A 24,664-nucleotide genomic window follows, 5' to 3' on the forward strand; every position below is an offset into this window, starting at 1 on the left:
ACATTAAAAGCCAATGGCCTGGCAATGATTAACGCGAGTTTTTCAAACCTTAAGTCTGGAGGATGATAGATGTATTTTTTAAGAGCAGCCGCGTCTTTTGGAAAATATATATTATTTTTTTAGTGCGTACCGAATACTCGTTTTTTTTGCGTTTAGATGGAAACTTTTTCTTATACAGTTGCACAAAACATGTCGTTGTATAGTTTTTGTTGAACTGATTTCTGTAAACTATAATAAGAAAAAAATATTTTTATTTATCAGTAGGTGCTCAAAATTATCTGCATACGACTACTACACCTATTTACAGAATTAAATGTAATAAAAGTTTTTTAGGTAAAAAATTGTGTGACTGTGTATATATTTGACCCTTCTGTAAGGGTAAAAAGATGTGAAATTTAAATATAAAAAATATATAAATATTTTTTTCAATTTAAATTTCAAAGGGCATGTAAGGCTAGTTAGGTCGAACCATAGTAGTCTTATTCGATATGTAATAACACCACTAGAGTAATAAAGATAGACATATGTAAAAACAAAAAAGTAAGAGTGAGAGTGAGATAGCGCTTTACGAATAAAAACACTTCCAATACGTCGTTGTTTCAATAAGCAAGTCCTTACACTTCATTCACGATCGAAATAAAAAAAGAAAGCTTCTGCCTGCGACTTTGTCTGCGTGAGATGACGATGATGATGTTGATTGATAAAACATCTTATGTCCTTTCTCGGGCCTTATCTCCATACCAAATTTCATCTAAATTGCTTCAGCAGTTTAAGCATGAAGAGGCAACAGACAGACAGACAGAGTTACTTTCGTATTTATACCACTTATACTTGTAAAGGGCTTTACGTTTTTTAAATACATATCTGCATCGTCATCTTCCTCGCGTTATCCCGGTATTTTTCCACAGCTCATGGGAGCCTGGGGTCCGCTTAGCAACTAATTCCCTAGAATTGGCGTAGGTACTAGTTTTTACTAAAGCGACGGCCATCTGACCTTCCAACCCAGAGGGTAAACTAGGTCTTATTGGGATTAGTCCGGTTTCCTCGCGATGTTTTCCTTCACCGAAAAGCGACTGGTAAATATCAAATGATAATTCGTACATTAGCCGAAAAACTCATTGGTACGAGCCGGGGTTTGAACCCGCGACCTCCGGATAGCAAGTCGCACGCTCTTACCGCTAGGCCACCAGTGCTTCCACATTTTTTTATACATATGTACATACATGTATTGTGCAACAAATATATGCCACCGCAACTGTACTAGCCAAGTTGTTTTTTATAGCCAAAAGAATCCCAGGCTAATCAACTAGCTCTATCCAGCCACGGGGGAGCAATCAACCAATTACAAAAGTTTACGAGAGGATTTAGCCCATTAGCCCATTGCCGGCTAAATAAGTCGACGGCTTAATTCCGTCATGTCAGTTATCGTTTGACGGAGTTAAGGGTAGGACAGTCAATCACGGTAAGAGATTCGTTATTGTATAAATTTAAGACAACTGCACTCAATATCTTTATGTAAATAAAAAATTTAGACGGTTATACAGTATGCATATCAACTAATAACTGTTACTATGAGACCAACCGCGAAATCACGAAATAAAATTTGGCTATTTCGTTCATTTTGGCTGGTCTGACGTTAAAATTTTCCATGGGAGAGTAATTTTTTTTTTCGCAATTTCGAGGTTGGCCCAATAATAAAAGTTGCTGTGTATGCCCTAAATATTAACTATGCAGAGAATGTCAAAGCAAAAAAACCACCCGCTACTCACGCATCATTATTGTTGAAAGTCATTATTTTACATCACCAGGATTATTACACCCGTATTCTACATAGAAACGTGACCCCCCCCCCCCCCCCCCCCACCGCATAGAAGTTTGTATGCAAAGGTGCTAAGCGAATAGTATTTCTGACTGTACCTACATAATCCACAACTTCAACAGTTGGTGTAGCAATCCGCAAGCCACAATCTCTTTCATAACGAGAAGACACGGTACAAAGCGACACAGAAATCAAATTCCTTGCCCGTAGGATCGACTTGGCCTTAAGCTTATTCATTCAATTTGGGCACTCACAATACAGCTGAAACCTGATTGGCCCACGGCATGTTTCATTAATTCAAATTATAATGTAAATAAATTCTTACATACGTTTAAGACTGTGAAACATGATAACGGGCGTTGTTATTTTGATCGTAAAAGTTCTAAGAGCAATTTCGATATTTTATTAATAAATGAGGTATCCATTTCCTCGATTGACACAAACAGGTTAATCAGCGGATGTGAGCGAGGCTGCCAAATTTCTTCATAAGTTTAGTATGCACTTATCGGCGCTAGTATAATGATTAATTTTATAACTATTTAATTCAATATACCTTTAGTTAAAAAAAAAAAAAAAAAATATATATATATATATATTATATTTTATTGATTTTTGTTAGTTGTTACAATTTTGGGCTCTTCTTTTAAGCAACAAATATGCTTGTGACAGAAAACCCCTAGTTCTAGGGTAACATCATAAAAAAACATGCACTTGAACTCAAACCGAATTAGTGAATTTGCAATTTTAAAATATTACTGAAACCAAACAAATATATTCAAATAAGTTCGATGTTACTGTTATTGCTGATGGAAATATGCATTTAATTAATACTAAACGTCAAATTGGAAGCGTCTTCGACATAAACTTTACGATTGTATGATCCTCTAGTGCCTTTTATAAGCCCGCAACGTTGTATTATAATCTTACATATAAGATTCTTGTATTTTAATATTCAAGTAGGTAATATACGGGTAAAAGCTTACCCCTTTCAACCTTTGGAAATGAAATCAGTGTAACATATGATTTAAACTGCTTTGCATTTCTAAAAGACTGCTGGTTAACAGTACACTCGCGAGCAAAGGATCAGAATCACTTTACATGTTTGGCTTCTCAATTCAATAACTTTTCTTATTTTTACGCCATAATTTCGACCCGATTTAAGTTGTCTTGTTCTTTGTCCCCAAAAGATGTAACGGAGTGTAGATTTTTATATGAGATGTAATATCGTTTTTAAATTTTGTTATGGTAAATGTAATCGACAACAGCTAAAAAGACCGTTTTTATAGATAATGGTACGGAACCCTTCCTGTGCGAGTCCGACTCGCACTTGGCCGGTTTTTTAATACAGAAATACAAGCGTGACAGAGTGGCCCAAAATAAGACAACGAAAATAATTTCGACCCCTTAAAGAAAATTATATGAAATGAAAGCCTAAATTTAACCTAAAAACAAAAAAAAAACATATTTCTTTCAGGTACAGGTAATGACAAAAAACCCTTTTCCAAGACAACACACTTGTCAAAGAAAATGGCCAAATAAATGTCATTAGCGAGCGTTTTTTGGTAATTCTTAAAAACCGGGGATTTATTCAGTCATAAAACTTACAAAAAAAAAAACAATTTATGTATTTTTGATAGGTTACCTATATTATAGTTTCATTTCATACAACTTTATTCAGGGTGGCGTGAAAATTAAATAAGTTATTGAGAGGAGAAATCAAACATCTAAAGTGAAGTGATTCCGTTTCTTTGCTCACGAGTGTATGTTGCCACTGAGGCTATGTTTATATTTACAAAATCCTTTCGTTTTCTCAATAAGCCAGGTAAATTGAGAAAATTAAAGAATTGACTACAATCCTTCTCTCTCAACTTATTTAAAATGCTTTAGTTAGGGACTTACACAAATATAAGCTTACTAACATATACATATATATTTCCTTTGCTTCGAATACACCAAGACATACGTAATTTACAATTTTACGGAAAATAATTTTCGAATGGGTACACTTCATGTCAACTTGTCTAAACTCGAAAGTGCCAAAGGCGAGTTTGGCAAACACAGCGTCTGACCGTTGCATTTTGAGGTTATTTGCCGAGTTGCATTGATCACGGTTCTAACAAATATTGACACAGGAGACTACGTAACGTCCTAAAAGTACCACCACTCCAGCAGATTTCATCCACCGGCCGGTCTTGCATAACCCGCTATTTTACTTTTGACTCATTACGATTTGCAGCCGTATCCGATGGTAAATAGGGTTCAAATTAGTAGGATTTCCATAAAACGTCATTGCTAATACAATCGGCATCACATATTCAGCGATTCGTAAGGTCACAGTCATTTATTATACATACAGCGGACTCGAACAGGGTCGAAATCAATCCAGGAACATTCGGCATAATACAGCAGGCAAAAACTGCTACAGCCCTGTTTGTTATTCTTTTGAACTTGTTTCGATGATTGGGTATAATTTATTTGTGTCTGATTGAATCCGGGAAAGGCTTTCTACCTTTTTATTAGGTTAGTATTAAAAAAAATCAGAAGTTGTTTTCTACTTGTTATTTGTTTATATAGTTATTGCAGCAACCTAAAGGCAAAGATTATCTACGCGTCATAGTCATAAGTAGGGTTTGCAATCCGGGTCCGAAATGTATGAAATTATCCGGATTTGGATCTTTGATCTGCGGATCTTCCCATATATTTCAGATCCGTCCTGCAAACGCTAGTCTTAAGGTACCTGATTTATAAAATGATTAATGCAACTAGTTTTACTACGAAGAAACACAAGTTTCTTTAATTAGTTAATTACCGAATATAAACCACAATACTGAATCAGCTTGTTCAGTTCCTTAATACCGAAATTTGCTGATACGATCTGTCAATCGTAAGCGGCTTAGAATATCGTTAACCAAAAAATAACATACCCCCTGTCCAATCAACAGAAACTCACCCTAAAGATGTCCCTTATTCCTATCTTATTTTGGCAGCATGTCGAATTGCTCCCCCCAAATCCGGGTATATAATGTACAGATTGGTGGGTCTATTAGGGAGGTCAGTTTTTTTTAATGTTGCTTCTCCACAAGGTTCTTTTTAGTCAAAAACTTATAAAAATTATAAAAACCAATTTTGAGAACAATCAAACATTAATTAGAGGTCGCTCAAAATGAAGCAATTCTACCATACTAAAATGTATGAAATGAACATGATCATAGGAAATACTTACCTAGAGGCGTTTTAATGTTTTTTTTTCCAACTCCAAGCATAAACCGGCCATTTCGCTATTTTTGAATTAACGTGTTCTTTATTTATTGTATGAGATATCAAATTCTAAAGGAATGTTGAGGTACCAGTAAATTTGGCACATACTTATATTTCAACTTCATAACAGAACAGGGAGCCATGTGGAGAAAATATTGCAAATTTATTTTTTTGTTCCATACAAATGATGACTACCCTAGGGTAGTCATCGTTTATAGTCTATACATATATATAGGATAGAAATATAGTATGTGGACAGAATCCTAGGTTGTTATTTCATTTGTTTATGCGCAGACGAGTATTGGCCTTTTGCCTGCCAGTTTTAGTGCAACTTTGAGATCTTACCAAATACGCGTAGTCAGAGATCTCATTAATTCTATTTCGTTTGAGAAGGTGGCTCGCTTGCGGGTAGTTTTAGTTTGATATAAGAGCCCCGAGGTGATTAGTCGCTTCGCTAACTACAAATGACGATAATAATCTCGTAAACGCAGACTACGCTAATGTTCACTTGTATGTAATTAGAAATTTAAATTAAAAAATATATATATATTGTAATAAATTTATCGATTCCTGATTACTTTGATATACATGAGATAAATAATAAATATAAAATACCTGCTGCTTAATATGAAAAATACCTTGCGTCTTGCTCACTAAATGTTATTTTTAGTTATTTTAAGTTACTGAAAATTATTTAGCATTTTAAATTATCACTGGGAATTATTATTTTGAACTAAAAAATTAAATAAATATAAAATATACATTTCTTAAAGTTAATACACCTATTCTAATAATGAACCAAAGTGCGTTGTTCTCCAAAATTCGTATACACATTAAAGCTGTTACAGGAACGGATCGGAAGCATCGAAATACAAAAACACAACCATTTACAAGGTTAATTTAATGGCCATTTGTTCGACCTCCATTCTAAGCTTAAGGATACTGCAATTCCAACATCAAGAGATCGCTCTGCAATTCCAACCACATTCTTGCCTCTATACCCTATTTCGAAACGCAACTATATTGTTTCGTACCTAACTGATAAGGTTATAACTAAACTATAGATCACAAACTCATTAGATAGAGCTCATTGAGCTATCATATTTACTAAGCAACGAGATGGCAGACCCTCAGTTTAGTTGGGTTCAACGTGACCTGTGCTTGTGCAACCGTGTTACAGGAATAAATATGGGATATTGTAATAATATGCTGTAACTCGCAACTGAGTGGCACGGCGCGCATCATAGGCGCATGGCACACTGCATCCGATTCGCACGTCGTCGTCCGACGTGCGAGCGGGATGTCGATATAATACGCGCATAGCGTTGTCTCGCTCAAAAATCGAAGCGACGTGCGAATTGGATACAATGTGCCATGCGCCATAGTATTCTTAAACTAAAAATATGTGAGGTGGCTATGAGTCTTTGTTTAGTTATGCTTCGAAAAACGGAATCTATGGATGGCAATCTATGACCTAAGCACTAGCCGCATTAGGTATCTGCTCGTGTACCTTTACTACGCTATTCGCATGTTGGAATCTATTTACGAACTCTTGGTCTGCTTTATGTACATCGCCGCGTCTGTGAAATAATGCCGATACGTGAACGTTTAAAAGCGCTAATGGACTTCCGTATGTTAGTCTCAGTGTATTCTAGCGTAATCGCGTCCGGAGTTTTAGGTACTTTTCGCATAGTGTTAAAATGCAATACCTACTTTGTTGAACATTTTTATGTACTTTTAGTATAACGAATATATAATATCTTAATATTAAGCATACAAATTGTGAATTTCACAGGAAAAGTTTTACATAAAGGAAAGTTTACCAGTCATGAATTGATTGCCTACAAGATGCGTTATTGTATCACCACTGACAAAATGATTGTCACATTTTGCCTGGCAACGAAGCATTAACATAGAGATATAAGTAAGCGTGCTCACTCCATAGTTACATCAGTTTTCTTACCAACACTCTTATTATTTTCGTAGTCGACATCTAGCGTCAAGTAGCTGATTTCATATCATATCAGTACGGCTACATGACAATATTATAGATATATCGTAGATATCGCGACGAACGTAAAATCTAATGCATAACAATTTCCGGAAAATATTAAATCTGGATTAACCGGAACTCTATTTTCACCTCCTGCTTGTTAATAAATAATATTAATATATAATAATATTAATATGTAATATTAGTTGTAAATTGATGAGAAATGCACTTTTCGTCAGTTGCGACAATCACGATTGACATTTAATGCCAAGTAGCGGTAGCGTCAAGCTAGATGTCGACAACAAAAACAATAAGCGTTTTAGTGAGTATTTATGGAGTGGGCATTCTATGCTTAGGTACTTATTTTTCTATGACATTCATAAACATATTTTCTGATAAAACGAGTACATAATCGGCGAATTCAAATTTCCCTAAGCCTACCTTCAAATATAAAGCTAGTGGCAGATGTAAACACTAAAAGGTGGCAGATGTAAGCTCTTAAGTTTATAGTGGTGATTATGTACCAAAACTTATATCAACCCCTTTAAGGAAACCTTTGAGCAACCAAACGCTTGAAGCAAAATCTGTTATTCCTAGTGCATGTAAAATAGTATGCAAATTAGTACATAAGTTATGCTAATTTATTGGTCAGCTATTTGCACACTTTTATTGCCTTGCCTGACCCTTAAGGTTAATGGCGTTTGAGTAACCAATTTAAAGGGTTCGCCGTATTTAAATAAGTCACCTTGAGATGAGCCAATTTGTGTATTACTTAGATCTAGAATTTTTTCAAAATGTAAATCATAAATTTTAGATTTTATTCTGAAACGAATTTCCATGTAAACAAAGTAAGCATATCTCTATGAGCGCATATTTGTTTACTTTAGTAACGTTAATTCTTTAAGAGGGAAGAATAGCTTTTTGAATCCTACAAAGTAACGGTAATTCTTCTACGGTTTCCACTAACTAAATCTTAAGCCCCGTATTCATTGTAAACATTTGTTGAGCAACCTTGTTTAATCAACATGTTGCTGAGTTGCTGGCAACATGTTGCAGGCAACACTGGGTGTTGCAGAGTTGCTGACTGCGTGTTGCAGTGTTTTCGCTTGTCGATCAAAAACATCAGTTGATCAACTCATGTTGACGTGTGCATACAGTTCTTGCAACTTTTCCAATAAACATGGCGGTAGTTTGGGACAAAGACAAAATAATGCAATTAATAGAACTCTTTCAATCGAAAAGTGTGCTATGGGATTCGTCAAAAAAGGAATATAAAGATAAAAATATTATTAGTTCTTGACACACTCAATCAATTGTTTTGATACTCTGAATGTGTAGGAAAGAGAACTATATGAATCTCCAGATGCTAGATACCGTAGCGTAGCCAGTCTTGTTTCAGATGAAACTGGTTGACGAAAATTTGTCGCTTTTTTTGTTATTGACGGACTAATTAACCCTAGAAGATGTTCAAAATCACTTTTAGACATTCTCATAAAGTTAATAAAGGATCCATCTCCCATTTTAAGATCACTTAATAAATTTTGCCTTTGTAAGAGGTACTTCCGTATCCACCATCTTTTTTTTCTTTTTCCGGGGTTTTAGGTTATACGCTAGATACACAGGAGAGCACAACAACACGACTTCTTCAAGCAACATTTTCACGCAGTCTGCGGTGTGGACAGGAGGTTATGCCGTAAACAAAGTTTCCCGCAACGTTGTGCCATTTCATCAAAAAATTGATCAACTGTTGCTCAACAAATATTTACAATGAATGGCTTTAACAAATCACTTTGATTTTGATGTCCATTGCTTCAGCATAATATATTATAGGTTTATAAACCTACAGGTAACCTATAGGTTACGTTATTTTTGAAAAAATATCTTTTTTTTATTTCAAAATTTGAATAAAGGAAAACATATACACCTAGTTTTTCATTGTGTCAATAATATACAAAATAAACATGAAGAAAGGAAAATATTTTGATGTACAAAAACGTTTTTTCTTTTTTTATGGACGATCACGTGGTACCTATACTTCCCGCTTAAGTAAATTGTAAGGTTTAAATCCATATAAAAAGAATTAATTAAGTTTACAGAAAGTATAATATTTGTGATATTACATACACTTTTATATAATAGGCATAATTATGCAAGAACATGAATATGTATTTACGTGCGTTTGCATGGAATTAGTATTAAAAAACTCACCAATTTATATTGATTAAAACAAATAATTCAGAAAACAAATAACCTTTCTAACTATACAACTGACCTTTCACCTACTCAACCGACATATCTGACCAACGCATTCATCAAATGGAACCACCATTAACAAGCAGTATTGATGCAAATGTCGTGTCAAAGCGTTGTACAAAACGGTCAAGTGTTTGAGTAAACTTATCCGTTATACAAGTGCCAATGCGACACTATAACATACCACTTAAACAGGCGATTTACAACCGTATTGAATACGTATTAAGGTGTACAGTAAATACAATGAAATGCTGCCGTCGACTTTGAACGTGTTTCTTCGTAAATTATTTAAAGACTTGAAAGTTTGTACGTTAAATAGTTTAGTCGAACTGTTTGTCCACCTAACTTGCTAATTTTTATTGTTTGTATGTGAAAGCCTTTTGTTGGAACAATGGTAATAAAGTGTAGTTTATGTTTAGGTATTTTGAATCATCGAAATTGAGCTTATGATATGAGTACTGCAGATACTGTGTGTGTAAGTGCTTGTTTGAAAACAAATATTAAACAATTAGATGTGATGAAAAATAATGAAGTGCTTGTTTTTCTGCACAACACAACGCTTTTTTAATAAATAGGCAGATATATTATAATAAGAGTTACACATTTACCGTACCATCAGTATTATTGTAGTAAAAGAAAGTTATAAGTAATAGATTGTTAATCAAGGGATATAAGGCACTCATTTCAACCTACGTAGAGAGTCCGATGCTGACATTAGGTAGCCCAAGGCTGAAATGATGCCTTTCACCCGAGTTAATCAATAATCACTCTACTTTTCATTTCGAGGATACAATTTACGTACATGTATTGTTATTTATGGAATGGAAAGTTAAATATCAGAATGGAAATTGTACAACAAATCCATTTAAAACCTAATTATTATTGCTTTCAAAAAATGAGAAATGAAAAAATATTTTAAGTACAGTAAGACGTATGTATGTACGTATGTACATGAATTAAAAATTATTACTATTATTAGGCTGTGAGGAAATAATAAATGCAAACAGTTTTATTTATACTTCACCATCAGATTTGTTATGACGGCCGTTACTATAGATAAGTAAATCATAAGAGGAAGCGTATTGGAAATAATCATGACATTAAAATCAATTGTATGGGTTAAGTTTTGTATTTTGGTAGGTATATTTAATTTAGTCCTTAGGTTTAAAAATTAGGCAACTATTTGGTAAGGTTATTTGTGTAAATTAGCAACTTAAAGCTAAATGTAAAAGTAGGTATTGAATACTATCGCCAGCGTAAACTGAATCATGTTATGGGGAGTTCCTCTAGTGGTGGACACTTAAGATTTTTAATAAACCGAATATCTAATAATTATGTTTTATTTAGATACTTAACATTTTCTTCCAAGCAATCTTATTAGACAATAAAAGAAATTAACAAATTTATTATATTATATTTTACCACTCAAAATGGATTCATAATATTGGTTAAATTTATGGTTTCGTTAAAATCTGGCACCTAATACCGAACGAAAAATAGATTTGAGCCCTTAAAACCAGGTAGGTCCGGGTAGGTCCAGGTAGGTTTATGAAATTTTTAAGTCACAAAGAAATTTTACATTACCACCCTAAAAGCCCTGGGCCACGTACCTACCTAATAACTCTAAAAAATCAAATAAATTTGCTTGTCCGGTACTACGAAACGATGCAGCGAATTCTCGCGAAAAATGGCTAAAGTGCGATTTGTAAGCCATAGCTTGCGAGATTGACGACTCTTACACAACTGAGGGGACTAGTCTGCTGCATTTGACATCTTTCTATACACGAATAAAAAATAAATATGAGCGTTATTTAAAATTTAGACGTTTTCCCGGTACTAATACTTGCTTTCCGGCGTTAGGCGGTTCCCCCTACATACCGGTACAGGTACATTACTTATAAGAATATGCAGCTTTATATAAACATATAAGTATAATATACGAGTGCCAATTAATTTATGCAATTGAGCAAAATTACTACGCCACTGCTTTTGACTTGTTACTCACGAGCAGCTGAAATCTTTTGTTATGGCGATTTTCATTGTTAGCGATTCAATGAGTGGAGTTTTTAAATCGATCCATTTTTAAGTGTCGAATGTATTGAATGATTTATACTTCATGAGTGATTGAGTTTTATTCACTCTCCGATTGAATGATTTTAGACTACGTGTGTATTAGTCGCTTGTTCGTGTCAAAATGTTTGAAAGATTGATTTATGAGACCACAAATCAAACGAAATTATTGGGCGTAGCCACAAGCAAAAAGGGATTTTAACTGGTCCAGAACCCACAGGAAACAGAGGCGAGAATTGTAAGATTGTAAAATAATAAAGGTTCAAAGGAATAAAATCGCGAACTTGATAACAAAAATTAACTATAAGTGACAAATGATGTCAAACCACACATAGCATGATTTCAAAGGGTAAGTAATAGAACGTATACAAACCTATAATATATCACTCTGAATTTATAAATTCAATTTGTATAATTTTGATCGGAATAACATTCAATTGCAATAACATGCAATATCTATAACAACGAATTCTATAATTGTAAATTGTATAATAAACACTGCATATATCATTGTTTACGATAACATTAGAAAGGTATAACGTTGAAATAATATAACATACAAAACAAATATCATACATTAAAAATACCGAACCACTACCGAAATTACATCATTTAAATATATTTTTGTGTGTTAGTTAATGAACAGATACAGTTTTTAAATTATTATGAAATGAGCAATGTATTTGAAACATCTATACTATGCGAATTTATATTTCAACGTAGTTTGCTCCGTATTTATCTATTACAGATTGCAGCTTTTTTCTGTGGTAATTCTGGTGCTAATTTCTTTATCTAGAGGGTCACAGTTCTAACCTAACCTAACCCACTTTTCTGTTAACAGTTTCTTTTTCCGAAGCCTCAGAGTTCTAACCTGACCTGCTACCTATTCTGGAAACAATTTATTTATATAGGGGGTCACAGTTCTAACTTTTTTTTTTTTTTTTTTCTAGGGGGGAAAATGCATTCCGCATACCACCCGGGTGCGGGGGGCGACCCGAGTGGTTATGTGGGACTCCCGTCCAGGCTAATGAGGCCGATGGTATACCCACTAAAAACCCCTCATATGTCACCTCGCCGCCTTATTGGTGGGGTTACGGGAACGCTTGCGCACTCATCCGCGACCCCACCGGCGGCAGCCGCCCGCGAGCGGCTCCCTCGCAAATGCCCGAAGGCCCTTCACGCTAGGCGCGCCAGATGGTTCGACGCGCCTTCCTCCTCGGCCTCCGTCCTGCAGTGTAGCGGACCCCCCCGAGCCCGCCACAAGGAGGCCACGGGCGCCAGAAAACTGCCAGCGCCCGGCGGCAGATGAGGTCCATGGTTCTGCCGCAAACCACAACTCGGCTGCAGAGGACAGGGAGAACGGCACACCGTAATACCGACACTCCTCTTCCTCTGCAGCCCCACCAACGCCGCTACTGCGGAACGGCCCCGCCAAGGTCGCAGGGGATAGGGAGAGTGGCGCATCGTGATACCATCACGCCTCTTCCCCTGCGATCCCACCTTGGCCGTCGAGGATAGGGAGAACGGCTCACCGCAATACCGACACTCCTCTTCCTCGACGGTCCACCTCCAGCGCGTCACAAGCGGGCTCACCAAGCCCACTTGGAGCGTCCTCCTCGGGCCAGCCCGCACCTCAAACAGGCCGGCCCTGGTTGCCTCTTCGCTTCACCGTGGGTGACCAAGCCACGGCTACTAAGCCCCTCCACCACGACAAGGTGGGCAATCCGCGGGGGGTCACAGTTCTAACCTAACCTAACCCACTTTTAGCAGTTTTTTTTTTTCTAGTAGTGTGTTCTATGAGGTTTGAAATTCTAGGTCATCCTACTAATTTTACTACTTAATTATATAAGATGATATTTATATTTTAATATGTATATATTATGACAGTTATATGAAATGAGCTTAACTTATATGTATATTATACCAAACAGCCATATGTATGTCGTATGTTATATTATTTTTATGTTATACTAATTGAAAGTATACGTTTACTTTATTATACATAAGATTAGTATACATTTTTAACGTTTGTAAACTGAAATTATTCCAAAAGTGCGTATATATTATAGGACGCACCCCGAACATTTAGTGCGGATGACGTGAAAATGACATAATTTTGCACACAGAATGATGTGTCAATTTATTGTAATTTGAATGTCAATGTCGGGTGCGTCCTATAATATATACGCACTTTTGGAATAATTTCAGTTTACAAACGTTAAAAATGTATACTAATCTTATGTATAATAAAGTAAACGTATACTTTCAATTAGTATAACATAAAAATAATATAACATACGACATACATATGGCTGTTTGGTATAATATACATATAAGTTAAGCTCATTTCATATAACTGTCATAATATATACATATTAAAATATAAATATCATCTTATATAATTAAGTAGTAAAATTAGTAGGATGACCTAGAATTTCAAACCTCATAGAACACACTACTAGAAAAAAAAACTGCTAAAAGTGGGTTAGGTTAGGTTAGAACTGTGACCCCCCGCGGATTGCCCACCTTGTCGTGGTGGAGGGGCTTAGTAGCCGTGGCTTGGTCACCCACGGTGAAGCGAAGAGGCAACCAGGGCCGGCCTGTTTGAGGTGCGGGCTGGCCCGAGGAGGACGCTCCAAGTGGGCTTGGTGAGCCCGCTTGTGACGCGCTGGAGGTGGACCGTCGAGGAAGAGGAGTGTCGGTATTGCGGTGAGCCGTTCTCCCTATCCTCGACGGCCGAGGTGGGATCGCAGGGGAAGAGGCGTGATGGTATCACGATGCGCCACTCTCCCTATCCCCTGCGACCTTGGCGGGGCCGTTCCGCAGTAGCGGCGTTGGTGGGGCTGCAGAGGAAGAGGAGTGTCGGTATTACGGTGTGCCGTTCTCCCTGTCCTCTGCAGCCGAGTTGTGGTTTGCGGCAGAACCATGGACCTCATCTGCCGCCGGGCGCTGGCAGTTTTCTGGCGCCCGTGGCCTCCTTGTGGCGGGCTCGGGGGGGTCCGCTACACTGCAGGACGGAGGCCGAGGAGGAAGGCGCGTCGAACCATCTGGCGCGCCTAGCGTGAAGGGCCTTCGGGCATTTGCGAGGGAGCCGCTCGCGGGCGGCTGCCGCCGGTGGGGTCGCGGATGAGTGCGCAAGCGTTCCCGTAACCCCACCAATAAGGCGGCGAGGTGACATATGAGGGGTTTTTAGTGGGTATACCATCGGCCTCATTAGCCTGGACGGGAGTCCCACATAACCACTCGGGTCGCCCCCCGCACCCGGGTGGTATGCGGAATGCATTTTCCCCCCTAGAAAAAAAAAAAAAAAAAAAAAAAAAGTTAGAACTGTGACCCCCTAGATAAATAAATTGTTTCCAGAATAGGTAGCAGGTCAGGTTAGAACTCTGAGGCTTCGGAAAAAGAAACTGTTAACAGAAAAGTGGGTTAGGTTAGGTTAGAACTGTGACCCTCTAGATAAAGAAATTAGCACCAGAATTACCACAGAAAAAAGCTGCAATCTGTAATAGATAAATACGGAGCAAACTACGTTGAAATATAAATTCGCATAGTATAGATGTTTCAAATACATTGCTCATTTCATAATAATTTAAAAACTGTATCTGTTCATTAACTAACACACAAAAATATATTTAAATAATGTAATTTCGGTAGTGGTTCGGTATTTTTAATGTATGATATTTGTTTTGTATGTTATATTATTTCAACGTTATACCTTTCTAATGTTATCGTAAACAATGATATATGTAGTGTTTATTATACAATTTACAATTATAGAATTCGTTGTTATAGATATTGCATGTTATTGCAATTGAATGTTATTCCGATCAAAATTATACAAATTGAATTTATAAATTCAGAGTGATATATTATAGGTTTGTATACGTTCTATTACTTACCCGTTCGGGGTGCGTCCTATAATATATACGCACTTTTGGAATAATTTCAGTTTACAAACGTTAAAAATGTATACTAATAAACAAATGTTCGAGCCCTGTGACTATAAGTACACAATATACATTATAACTCGCTTCTAGGCCGCTTCACCACGCTATGTCAAAACTTCTGTAGCCTTACCACGACTGCCTTAGTAGTGTCAAACCGACATATTCGCTAACGTCTGCGTAACTTATTTTCTATACACACATCTGGCTCATACTAATATGTGAGTACGAGCGAGATGCATACAAAGTAGTTAGTCAAACTGATGGTAGCCGTACTGTTTTAATTAACCGAAGTAAAAAATAAAGACACATGCCTAACTAATTTACCGATGTATGAAGCTTAAAAAGCTTTCATTGCACCTGACACCTCCTATAAATATGTCATACAAACAATGCAATTAAAATTAATGGCTCGCCGGGAACAAGTGCAGTTCATATCACTCTCCCGGGGATAGGATTAATTATTGAGCATTTTATTATTAAAAAGAATCCCCAGAAAGCCGTAATTCTAGTAATTGGTGCACTATTGTATGTGTAATTGTTGCTTTTTACCTTTTTCCTGCTTGTATCGTCGCAAACAACAGTATGGGGGACGATTGATTGCTTTTTATAAGATAAGTGTTATGATATCTACATAAGATTGCGCATGGCTACTTAAAATACTTTCTTATGGTTATTTCATTTATATATATATATAAAATAAATTTAATATTTTAAGTTTATTGAGTGCCTACATAGTGACTTAAAGAAAACCATTTATTTCATTACTAGAGGATCATTCTCCAACAATCTCATTCCCCTGGACATAGCTATTCGCAAATTCCCAGTAAATTCCGCTTTATTAGCATCTCATTTTCGATGGCTGTGTAACTCATACCAAATTCCAGTTACAACCAAAACAGCTAAGCGGAATTTCCTGGGAATTTGCGAATATATATATGTATAGCCAGGGGAATGAGATTGCAGGGGAATGAAAGTAGAATAACCCTAGAGTAGATTTTTAGTATTGTACGCAAAAAAACTATCCAATCTCCGCTCCGCTCTGGAAAAAAAAATATTTTTCATATCATTTATATGATATTTAACATGCTTTTTTTTTGTTTCAGAGCTCTACAAACTTAAAGTGTACAATACAGCCAAGGTAAAATCAGAATTAAGTGAACTAATATTTCTCATGGCAGTCTCACACTTCGAAGCTGGCACGTATTTAGCATTTGTCATAGACGGACATGACAGTGAACATACAACCTGAACACACGTGACTAAGGTTAGAATGATTAGTTTCACTTACGTTGTGTAAGTATTTAAATTGATTGAAGCCTCTTGTACGAGTAAATATTTTATTTCACATAAGTATTTATCGTACGAAATAGTTTTAAACACACAACTAGGGCTTGGAGTGAATACACGTTTAACTAAGTTTTAACTCTCCAGGGCTAGTGTTTGGGGATCGGGATTCCGGACTTCTCTCTTGAAAGTGTTTAGCTAGCATAATTGCGTATTGCAGGTATTTATTCCCTCATTGTTGTTTTACTATTACATTGCGAAAAAAAAAACATTTAAAACAATTGAAATTGCATTAACGTTTAATAAAACAATAAATTTTACTGTTCCAAAAAGGCAGTAAATTAGACTGTTGGTTTATTTTTATCGTTTTTTTTTTCAATACTTCGCAACATTCAAACAGTTACAGTTACTGTTTTGTATTTTACTGTTTTTTAAACAAATGTTGATATTGTATAAAACTGTTAATCTTAATGAAAATCACTTTAATGTGTGCTCGATAGATCATATTTTTAGTGTAATACTATTGAAAGTATTCTCCGATTTTAGTTGTTATGCAAGACTTACACAGCAAGTATCCATTACTCTCGTACGAGTAACACAATACAATTTCTTAAAAAACCGGAACCTTCATCATAAAACATTCCTATCTAAAAATAAACTTTTTAAACAGCTTAATTCGAACAATTCCATACAAGTAAAGGCGTATTCACACCAATCGTGTCTATTAATGCTGTACTAATCGATTCGACCCGACTATTGTCTGACATCGGATCGCTCAACCGTTTTATTTTATTGTACGAGCCCGCACTTTCACCCTGACCCTACTATTTAAAACTAATTGCTTACCACCTTACAAATGCATTTGACTAGACTCTATTATAATTGTCATATGATTCAACTTCGTAAAGATTAAAAAACTTCTTGCAGAGGAGGTAATTTAGACAATTTTAGTTTGTCAGCTTTGATCGCTTTTATTTCCATGCGATATGGAATAATTTACAATAATATTGTGGTCTTATGAATTTGTAGTGATATGTGTACCCATTGTTTACTACGAACTATTTTAGAGGGACTGATTATGTCATGTTTGTTAATTTGGAAAATGGAGCTATCGTTTAAAGTATGCGTTATTGATTTTGTTTAGTTCCCATGAAAAGAAGGCGTAAGTTATAACATGTCATTAACATTGTTTAATGACTGTTGTTTAAATATTTATGACGGTAATTTCTGAGATAATATCATGTAAGTAGGTATATTGAATTCTTTATTATCTGCTGCGCACCTAGTTCACGATAATCACGATATCGGTTAGGTATTTATAATGCCAAACAATACTTACCCTTAGATAGACCAGAACGTAAATCGTAAACTATTTATAATTTGAATTTACGTTATGTAATAGTACATTTCAATGCAATTGTGCAAAGTGTGTAATTCAAAGCCGTAGGCGAATAAAAGACACGGGACAAGTAAATAATGACATTTGTACACGTTCATTGAAAGACGTTTTTTCAATGTATTTGCGAAAAAATCACAAGAAAACAAATATTGGTTACATGGGTATTACACTTACAGAGCTTATAGTTACGAGTTTTGCCATAAACTTGAACGATATTGTTAATTCAGCACTATACACTACGTTCAGCGGTGATCAACATTGGAAAAATTAATCACAACAACTGATTTCATACAAAAACACTCTCACAGTTGTTGCAATTTAATGGCAATGTTAGTTTCATTCAGCCAATAATTAAGAAAATCTTTTAGCGAACTATCGTAATTTAAAACATTTTTCTCAAATGTTAACCTTATTGTAGCAAAAATAGTACGGGAAGTTCTTCGTTATCGTCAAACACAAATTAAAAAAATTAAACCATTATTGTCGTGTTTTAGCGGACGGGAAAGTTATTACTGTATTGTTTTTTACTTTTTAAAAACATGTATCCACTAAGAAAAACGCATACAGCCAATTAATATAGCTGCGGGCCGCGTCTACACGACCCGGTCAGCATCATTTCAAGCTATAGGATAGAGTCGTGTAAGACCGACGTGTATGATCCTGTGAATACTGCTTAATAAAATCAAAGACTATATAACTTTTATATTTTTTTTAAGGATCTCATGCGTGCAAATACAGCTTATGTTGCACAATTATATTGAATGGTACTGAATGGCAGAATAGTTGTGCCTTTAACTTTTAAAAAATAATTAAAGAGGGAAATTGATTTTGACGTTTTTGATGTGAAGGTTCGATTTGAGTGATGGTTCATGTTTAAATTATGATTATTTTACCTGATTTCCTCGCATGTTTGGAGAAAAGCACTATATAGGCCTCAGCAGGAACAGCAATTCGTGGATTCGTCTTCTTTGTCGAAACTCGTCCACGAATTGCAATTTCCCGGCCTCTGCAATAATGTACTATTATTTATATAATAACTAAAAAATATTTGATTTTTATCGTGTAATAATATTTTATGGACGTAATAAACGTCTAATGGCGAAATTAAAAAAAAAAATTTAAGTTTTCGGGTATCCAAACTCTTTGGTGTGGACGTATGGATTACGGTCAGAAATAAATTTTAAAAAATCGGTAAAGTAAAAAATCTTAAGCCAAACAACTTTGCCAACGCTAAACAGCTACGTAAAATAGTTAGCACTTTTTGAGCAACTGTATTAAAAAATACGTATACATACGTACATAAAACTAACGACCATTATTTCAAAATGCACAAAAAAACTAACGACCATTTTGTGCACACAGAACAAAACACAGGCTGTCATAAAAATCAAGAGGTCATTAAAATGATTAAAACCAAGACCCCCACGACGACCCAACTAGCTCGGTATTCCACTGACCACGAAACCTTGTATAAGCATCATTACACCTACTGCTTTTTCCGTTGGCGTTTCGTACGATTACGCTTCGTGCAGAAGGGTAATGATTTTTATTTCAATGAAGCTGCCGCGTCATAGGGAAAAAAGAAAAAAATCCGCCAATAATAAAATTATCGGGGAACCGCCGGGCTATTAAATGCAGGTTGCCCGTGAAATATACGGACAGGCGAGCGTTGAAGATATGGCTGCGAGCTTCGTGTGAAACGCTCAAACGGTATTATATATTTTTCGTAGTATTTCGATTAAGTGATCTGGGAAACCTCAGGTTCTAATCGAGAACATATTTTGATAATTTGGGTAACATACAGAAAAAAACCTGTTAAAATACAGAAAAAAAGGAAACAACCTTAAACTTATATCCCATCCCAAAACCTTCTATGAACCGAAATTAGACATATTAGACCAGACTACACCAGTATGCGTGACTCATTTACTGTTTAATGGTATTTTCAATATAAAACTTAGCTATGAAATTGATATGAAAAAATGTTTTATAAGTACCTAATTTCTTTACATAACTAGAGTTATTAAACGCCAACTAAAATGTTTGTTTTTCTCAGACATACTTTCATCTAAAAGTTCCGATTTCCAAAATATTGTTTACTTATTTATAATACAGACTGCAACTAAACTTACTCGTATTCCCGGCGCTTCCGATATCCGCTGCGTCTTATTGCTGTAACTTCGCCCTTAACGATAGACCGCATGATATTTATGTTTACTTTATGCAGGATCCCGGAATATTCCAGGGAATTTGCAGCTTAATTCATTTAGCGGCTCAAAAACTAAGCCTCAAGCGTTAAGGCTAGCGACACGGTGATCATATTAGTAAGTGGCGCCAACCTCGATATATCAGGAACATGTTATATTTAAAATATTGGAAAATTGTATCAAATTTCAAACATTACATTATGGTAGCAAAGCTCACTGATGTTAGGATGTTACTATTGCTAAAGTGTACAACATCTAACTATACCTTACGTTGCCTCTGTTACTTGGGGTTATTGATATTACGTATAATATTTTCACCCGATACAATAAAGTTGCTATAATTTTGGAGGTAACACAACAATGGTACATACATACAGATACAGTAAGCAAGGATCATTTATTATTCACCTAAAATAATTTGGTAAAATAAGGACTGTCGCGTTTGTAAAAAACTTTTATGGCAAAATTTAACGATTCTATTTCTTACATTCTGTTTTGCCTCTGCCATTTGGTTCAACCATAACCATAATACGAAAATGTTAACTTTATATACACGGGCAGCAGCACACACTGCTCCTTAATTCATTTAGTTCAAAAACTAAGCTCCGTATAAGGCTCTCGAGGAGCGGGTATTAATTTGCATGTGCTAGTAGGGTGAATATTTGCGTACGGTGTTCGTTTACTATGAATTCTGATCCTATGACGCATTTTAGCAAAAAATAGATAAAAATTGTAAAAAACAGAAACTATTTTAACATTTGGAGCTTACTACCTATTTTTAAGAGCCTAAATAAATGCCAGTATGCAATTAAGAAAATTTTGTTATTGCTTTTTCTACTTTTAAAATTTAAACAAAAAGCCGTTATTCGTTCAATGCTCAAACAAACGGGACCAACTGGTTGGTACAGTTCGTACTGCAATAAGCGGAAACACTTCGCGGTAATGGCAATCTTCAATGTCCGTAGGAATGTTATTTGTACACAAAATGGTTTTAAGATGCTGTGAAGATTACAGCACGGCCAACATCAAATGTATTTGTGGACGTTTTTAGAACAACCATTGCTTTTATTTGTTTGTGATTACCTACTTAGTATAATAAATTGCGCAGTTATTATTATTTGGCTGAGGTAATGGGGCTTACAAAAAACCATATCTTAAGTATGTATTGAATTGGCTTCTTCTGCGTATGGCAATTGACAACATGCTAAATGAGGTAAAACAAACAGAATATGACACCAATGTGTAATACAGGTTGTTTATAGTCATCTGCAATAATTTACGGGGTGAATATATAGGTCATACTGAGCAACTTTTACCATGGGACCAAGCCCGCAAAAGCAGAAAAAAAATCGCGTTTTCTAACATTTGCATGTCATGTGACTCATGTGGGAGAGTAATATTTTTTTCGCGATTTTGAGGTTGGTCCCATAGTAAAGGCATATATATTCACTCCGTAAATTATTGCAGGTGACTAAATAAACACCTTGTATTTACAAATTTAAAAACTGGACTTGATTTGATCATAGTAAATATGAGCAGATAATAATAGCATGTCATATCATCGCACGCGACACCCCACTTTTTATCGACGACCAAACAATGGTAACTCCCAGGCTATCGGATTACTTAGTTTTTAACGATACCCCCACCGCCCACTGGTCCAATCGACAAATGAAAAGTCGCCTTCAATTAATTAGTGGGACCCTTGCGGCGACTGAGCGTGAGAACGGTGTGGCAAGTTAAAAGAATCAAGAGTTTTATTAAATTGTACTTTGCTGTCGATACTGTGCTAAAATTTTCTCAAACGATACGATACATTTTTATTTTTTAATTTTTGATTGTCTGATATAATTTAATTGCAAATGTTTTGTTTCTTTAGTAGAAGACTTATTTATAATTTCACCAGAAAAACGTTAATATGAGGATAATGATGATAGAGCATGGCAGTGAAATATGTTTGACGTGCTACGTTTGTTTTGGTAGTTTCATTATACGGTGTCAACAAACAACGCCACAGCCAGTACAAGTTGGTACATAATATTTTTCTAATTATACTTAGCCTCAAGAGGTATAAACAATTTCTGTGGCTATAACGGTGTTAATAGTAAAACCTTGTTTATCATTTTAGATAAGTAGTGAATAAATAAGTCCAAAATGGTAACTCCCACTATGGTAATTCTGGCAAAGGTGCACATAAGGTATGGGACTTACCATTAAGAAAGCCGTAGACTAGCAGGAACTTGCATGCAATTTACGTTACATTGCCGAGTATTAAGGTAAACGGCATTCAAAAGTTTGATCAGATACGTATGTATCTGCAATGTAATGAAAATTTCATGCAAGTTCTTGCTAGTCTGAACCTCGCTTTACATTAGTATTTCCTGTTTTAACAAGATTACTCGCTACCTTCTTTAAACGTGCACCAATAATCAATACTACCCTCGGCTACTTTATAATGAGTTCATTAGGAGTTCTTTCGATAACGCTGAGTAGGAAATTTGGACCATTCAGCTTAGTTTCAGATTATTCTAGTTATATCGTACAACTCACATTTTCATCAAAGAAATGGGCTTGATCGATTTTTTTTTTGTGAAGTGATATCGCGAACTACGAGTACAATTAATGCATTACAAATGCAAAAGTATGTTAGAGATGTACATCTGCCTAAATATGTAGTACTGCACAAAAGCCTATTTGAAAAGTCGGCGCTAGGACCGGTCTTAACCAAATCATCGTTTCTTGGTGTTGAATATTTTTCTCACAACTATCAATTTTATATTCATTACACTTACACACATTCATCGCCATGTTAATAATAAACCCAATTTTAAGCCTTCGTCTCAAGTGAAACCATGAACACATATCAACTTTTCAAATCCACACCAATTACTCTCATTCACACATTTAGGCAGCTTGTTAGACGGCACGCGGCGTGACAGACGCGAGACGTGACAATTTCCCAGCGTCACGTCGTTGCCGGGGTGTGTCAATTATTTGCGAGGGTATTTTATCTGTGACACTCCGTTTCCATTTTTGTTTTTGACGTCTTGAAGGGTGGTTTGAATATGGATTTTGAATTGTGTATTTTTGTGAGAGAATAATGATGAGTTGTGACGTTGCACGCCGCATCATATGTAAGTATATTTTCATTTCCAAAGGATTATTTACGTCTATGTTTAATACAAAAAATTGTAAACGTTTGTTAAAAAATAGTTTAAAATGTATTAGATTGATAAAAATTAGACTGGCCTTGCTTGAGTATAATTTATCGATGCATTATTCTTAAACAGTGCAGTGCGGTTACGATATATGATGGAAAATATTTTAACTTTATTTTACTTATATCGTTCTATCCTAAATCTTTAGCGTTTATCAACTGAATTTGTTTTTTATTTTATTTTTATTGTTAACTATATTTTACTCTGTAATTGCTGCGTGTTAGGTATAGCCATACATAATTTTGCCAATTTACGCAGAAACTTTAAAATAGGCTAGATAATTATATATGAATATTATAGGGACATTCTTGTATAGGTCATAATAATTCATTAAATATTTATGTCAAGATCTTTTTTGTATTCCTGCGCAATTTTCTTATGCAATAACAAGTGCCAGACAAAGTTTTTTACGATTTCTATGAAGTACATTACAAACAAGTAAGTAGTGATTTGAAAAACTCAATCACTATTGGCAACACAGTGTTCCGGCCATTGTAAGTGCACATGACAGGTGTCGGTTTTATAACACCTCTCTTCACTCAATCACCTTTTTCTAATAATTTTGTTTCAATCGTGGCAAGCATAAAATGACCATTTGTTATCTTATTGATTCTACTTGAATCGTAACACTTATCCGGCATTTGCTTTTTTATACTATGTCGGTGATAAACAAGCATACGGGCCGTCTGATGGTAAGCAATCTCCGTAGCCTACAGACACCTGCAACTTCTGAAGTGTTACATGCGAGTTACCGACCCTAACACTCCGCACCCTCTTTGAGCTCTGGTAACCTTACTCACCGGCAGGAACAGAATACTATTAGGCGGGTCTAGTGTTGTTATTAGATGTGCGCAATTTATGACAAATATTGCGTGTGAGTATATGCTCCAAACTGATTTTTTACCATTGTGTAATAAAGAACTACCTAAGTATTGTATAATTGGGAAAACTGAACCCTCAGATATTCATGAATCTGTACAAACAGTTTTTACTTACTCGCTTAAATGAGAAATATGACGCTCTAATTATTCTTATTTAAAAAAAATATAGACTAATGTCAATTAGGCTTGTCGAGCACCGTTGACGATTTGTTTCAGATATTGTCTAGCTTAGTTAACTCGGGCTTCAAACGTTAAATGATAATTTCCATTACCACAAAGCGAAGGAGACAGGCCAGATTTGTAGGGCTTAGAGTTTCAAACCCACAACCCAGTTT

At 35.6% G+C, this 24,664-nt stretch overlaps 1 protein-coding gene across 3 annotated transcripts in view; it reads left to right on the forward strand.

The window, feature by feature from the left end:
• The window catches only part of LOC133519782 (netrin receptor UNC5C-like), a 172,736-nt gene that overhangs the window by 20,523 nt on the left and 127,549 nt on the right, over nucleotides 1–24,664 (forward strand). For 2 of the 3 annotated variants that reach the window (XM_061853872.1, XM_061853875.1), the window contains exon 2: nucleotides 16,444–16,478. The exons of the other annotated variant lie outside the window; for it this stretch is intronic. The gene's annotated coding sequence lies outside the window, so the exon portion shown is untranslated. The remainder of the gene's footprint in view (nucleotides 1–16,443; nucleotides 16,479–24,664) is intronic. 3 annotated transcript variants of the gene reach the window in all.

This window comes from Cydia pomonella, chromosome 7 (genome assembly GCF_033807575.1).
Source record: "Cydia pomonella isolate Wapato2018A chromosome 7, ilCydPomo1, whole genome shotgun sequence".
Taxonomy (NCBI): domain Eukaryota; kingdom Metazoa; phylum Arthropoda; class Insecta; order Lepidoptera; family Tortricidae; genus Cydia; species Cydia pomonella.